The 4911-nt window shown below is 42.0% G+C and overlaps 1 pseudogene; it reads left to right on the forward strand.

Moving 5' to 3' along the window:
• Window positions 1-1657: 1657 nt before the first annotated feature.
• LOC100750617 lies at window positions 1658-3641 on the forward strand (annotated as a pseudogene).
• The last annotated feature ends 1270 nt before the right edge of the window (window positions 3642-4911 follow it).

A 4911-nucleotide genomic window follows, 5' to 3' on the forward strand; every position in this document is an offset into this window, starting at 1 on the left:
ATTAGTTTTCCCTGCACTGACCAGAAGCTGAGTTTTCCTTTCCAGGAGTCTCTGCTGTGTCACACGGGGAGCCATTAAGATCTCATCCTTCTAATGTTAAGAGATTCAAAATTCAAATAATTATGCTATGTCCGGTAGTAACTGTGGGGGAAAGGGGTCTAAGAGCAGGTAAATGGGTACTCTAAAGAAAAGGGGGAGAAGGCCTAAGAGAGCAAACAGTAGACATGCCAGAAATAGTAGGTGTATGGGCTATGTGAATTTGGGCTTAAACCTCTGCAGACCTCTTCTTGCTAACTTCTTGCAACCTGAGAAAGGAAAACACTCTTTCTTAAAACAGGAGGACCCAGGGAAGAGTTATTTTGGGTCTCCACTGTAAAAAAAAAAACAGCTAAAAAACTCCAATTGCTTCCCAAGAAAAATAGTTTATTAGGACTGAAGTTTCTCTGAAGTTCAAAGAGGCAGGATTTCAAGGCAGCATCACCTGGAAATGAATCATACTCCATATCTAAATGATACTGCAGACCTCATCACTGACACTACCATGATAAATATTGGCACTGCAGTGTGTTTCATCAAGAATACTGACCTTAGACAATGTGGCTGGTGTTGCTTTAGAAGATTACAACATCTATGGCTCTGAAAATGGCATACACCCTTCCCCAAATCATTAAGCAAAATGGACTCCTCCATTTCTTTACAACATAAACTCTTGCATGAAGCTGATGACTCAGGGTTATATATGAGACCTAACCTCTGTCATAAGGGGTGCAGCTTCTGATGGGAACTCCTCCAGGAGAACACTGGAAGGACAGTCAAAGTTGCAGGCAGCTGACAATCACTCCCTGGGTCCACCTGATGCCTCCAGAAGGGTCTTCAATAGTCAAATGTACCAAAGTTTCCTTTGTGGCTTAGGCTTATAGTCACTCATTTTTTAAAATAGAGTTTCATTTTCAGACATAAGTCCTTTAAAATTATTCTTCCTGCAAAGCAATTTAACTTTTCACATTTTATTCCTGGGTGGTGAATTTTCATTGCAATCAGCTGGGGATTATGTTTTCTTCTTTATGGCTTACTGTGATGACTAATCTTGAATGTCTACTAGACACACACAGAGTTGTGGGATTGACTCCATCAGACTGGCTTGCAGGCCTGTTTCTTTGGCATTTACTTGATTGTTAATTTCTGGAACACAGCTCATCCTCTAAAATTCAATGACAACAAATACAAATCAGACTCAAACTTATGGGACACCTTGAAAGCAGTGCTAAGAATAAAGTTCATAGCACTAGGTCCCCACAAGAAGAAACTGGAGAATAGTCACACTAGAGAATTAACAGGCCAACTGAAAGCTCTAGAACAAAAAGAAGCAAACTCCCCAGAGGAGTGGACACCAGGCAGTAATCAAATTGAAGGCTGAAATCAATAAAGTAGAAAAACTGAAAATAATATGAAGAATCAATGAAACAAAAGAGTTATTTCTTCATGAAAATCAATAAGATAGACAAACCTTTATCCAAACTATCCAAAAGGCAGAGAGAGTGCATGTCAATTAACAAAATCAGAAACGAAAAGGCGGGGGTCCCTTGTCACACTTCGGAGTCGCAACTCCGCATGTGCTTTCACTGCTCAGTGCAGCCTGCTAGAGCCGCTCAGAAACATGTCGCAATTATAGATGAAAATCCTGTGCAAAAAAATCGAGAAGTGGAACGTCAAGCTGCGGCAGCGTAACCTGAAGCTGCAAGACGCATGGGATTCAAGCGAATCACAACCTCAAGATGGAGCTGTGCCTAAAGAAGGCAAAGTTAAGAAAGCCAAAAAGCATTCTGTGAGTGTGGACTCAGCAGATGCACAGAGTGGAGGCATGCCTGAAGAGACAGTGGGGAACTCAAAAGTTAAAAAATTACCTCAAAAATCTACCAATTTAACAAATGGCGAAACAGCAGCAACGCCATCTCCTGATTCAGAACCAAAAAAGAAAAAGAGGAAAATGGGAAATGATGAAGGGCCTGACACCAAAAAAGTGAAAACGGAAGAAAACGCTGGGGCTCACGAGGAAGCAGAAAGCGGTGTGGAGAAGCCGAACGACAGGGAGGTGCCCAGCCTGTCCCTAGGACTGACAGGCGCTTTTGAGGACACTTCATTTGCTTCCTTGTCTAACCTTGTCAATGAAAACACTCTGAAAGCTATAGAAGAAATGGGCTTCAAGCGCATGACTGAGATCCAACATAAAAGTATCTGGCCACTTCTGGAAGGCAGGGATCTTCTGGCAGCTACGAAAACAGTGGTAAAACCCTTGCTTTCCTCATCCCCGTGATCGAGCTCATTGTTAAGTTGAAGTTCATGCCTAGGAATGGAACAGGAGTCCTGATTCTCTCTCCTACCAGAGAACTGGCCATGCAGACCTTCGGTGTTCTTAAGGAACTGATGACACACCATGTTCACACGTATGGACTGATCATGGGTGGCAGTAACAGGTCTGCTGAAGCACAGAAGCTCATCAATGGCATCAACATCATCGTGGCCACCCCAGGCCGGCTCCTGGACCACATGCAGAATACTCCAGGGTTCATGTACAAGAATCTCCAGTGTCTGGTTATTGATGAGGCTGATCATATCTTGGATGTTGGGTTTGAAGAACAATTAAAGCAAATTATTAAACTTTTGCCAGTCCGCAGGCAAACCATGCTCTTTTCTGCCACACAATCTCAAAAAGTTGAAGACCTTGTAAGAATTTCTCTGAAAAAAGAGCCATTGTATGTGGGTGTACATGACCATAAAGAGGTTGCCACTGTGGATGGGCTTGAGCAGGGCTATGTCGTGTGTCCCTCTGAGAAGAGGTTCCTTTTGCTCTTCACATTCCTTAAGAAGAACTGGAAGAAGAAAGTGATGGTCTTCTTTTCATCGTGTATGTCTATGAAGTACCACTGTGAGCTACTGAACTACATTGACCTGCCTGTCTTGGCCATCCATGGGAAGCAAAAGCAAAATAAGCGAACAACCACGTTCTTCCAATTCTGCAACCTAGATTTGGGGATACTGCTGTGCACAGATATGGCAGCCAGAGGGCTGGACATCCCTGAAGTGGACTGGATTGTTCAATATGACCCTCCCGATGACCCCAAGGAATATATTCATCGGGTGGGTAGAACAGCCAGAGGTCTGAATGGAAGAGGGCATGCCCTTCTCATCCTGTATCCTGAAGAGCTGGGTTTCCTTTGTTACTTGAAGCAATCCAAGGTTCCATTGAATCAATTTGACTTTTCCTAGTCTAAAGTTTCTGATATTCAGTCTCAGCTTGAAAAACTGATCGAAAAGAACTATTTTCTCCATAAGTCCGCACAGGCAGCATACAAGTCCTACATACGAGCATAGACTCCCATTCGCTCAAGCAGATCTTCAATGTCAACAACTTAAATTTGCCTCAGGTCGCCCTGTCTTTTGGTTTTAAGGTCCCTCCTTTTGTTGATCTGAATGTGAGCAGCCATGATGGCAAGCTTAAAAAGAGAGGAGGTGGTGGTGGATTCGGCTACCAGAAAACAAAGAAAGTGGAGAAGTCCAAGATCTTTAAACACATCAGCAAGAAGACAGGAGACCACAGGCAGTTCTCTCACTGAAGGGAATGGCTTTCCACCTGGACTGATTTTGCCCTACCTTCCCCTTTCTCTTTAAACAGGAACTTTTTTTAATCACCTTTAAGATTTTTTTGTCTTTCCAATGATGATAATATTTTATTTTTAAATATTCCCATAAAACAAACAAACAAACAAAAGAAACAAAAAGGGGGACATAACAACAAACACTGAGGAAATCCAGAGAATCATCAGGTCACACTTTGAAAACGTGTACTCCACAAAATTCGAAAATCTAAAGGAAATGGACAATTGCCTGAATAGATATTACTTACCAAAGTTAAATCAAGAACAGATAAGCAATTTAAATAGGCCTATAGCTCCAAATGAAATAGAAGCAGTCATCAAAAGTCTCCAAACTAAAAAAGCCCAGGGCCACATGGTTTTACTGACGAATTCTACCAGAAATTCAAAGAGCTAATACCAATACTCCTCAACTGTTCCACACAATAGATGCACAAGGGTAATGGCCAAACTTTTACAGGGCTATAATTACATTGGCACCCAAGCCACACAAAGACACAACTAAGAAAGAGAACTACAGACCGATATCCCTCATGAACCTTGATACACAAATACTCAACAAAACACTGCCAAATTGAAATCCAAGAACACATCAGTAAAATCATGGACACTCTGGTAGTAGATCAGTATTTATCCCTGGTGTAGAAATGGACTTTGGGAGCCCATTCCATGTGGAGGGATGCTCTCTCAGCCTTGACACATGGGGGAGGGCCTAGGCCCAGCCTGGGATGATATGGCAAACCTTGGGGATCCCTCATGGAGGGCCTCACCCTCCCTGGGGAGCAGAAGGGCATGGGGTTTAGGATTGAGTGGGGTGGGGGGTAGGGTAGGGAGAGGTGAGGGAGAGGGAGTATGAATTGACATGTGAAGCAGGTTTTTTGTATTTTAAATAAAAATAAATTTTAAAAAGAAATATTTTGTTTTCTCAGTCTACACTGATTGAAAGCTTTGCTGGAAAATTATTTTGGGTTGACATCCATCTGCAAAGTGTCTGTACAGGACCTTCGACTTTTAGATTCATCATTGAGAGGTCAGGTGTAATTCTGATAGATTTGTCTTTCTATGTTACTTGGTCTCTTCCCCTAGAAGCTGTTACTATTCTTTGTTCTGTATGTTTAGTGTTTTGATATTGTGTAAGGAAGGGACTTATTTTTGGAGCAGTTTATTTAGTGTTCTGTAAGCTTCTTGTACCTTTGTAGGTATGACCTTATTTATGTGTGAAAGCTTTCTTCTTTGAATTCCTTGAATATATTTTCTG

Source organism: Cricetulus griseus, unplaced genomic scaffold (genome assembly GCF_003668045.3).
Source record: "Cricetulus griseus strain 17A/GY unplaced genomic scaffold, alternate assembly CriGri-PICRH-1.0 unplaced_scaffold_8, whole genome shotgun sequence".
NCBI classification, from domain to species: domain Eukaryota; kingdom Metazoa; phylum Chordata; class Mammalia; order Rodentia; family Cricetidae; genus Cricetulus; species Cricetulus griseus.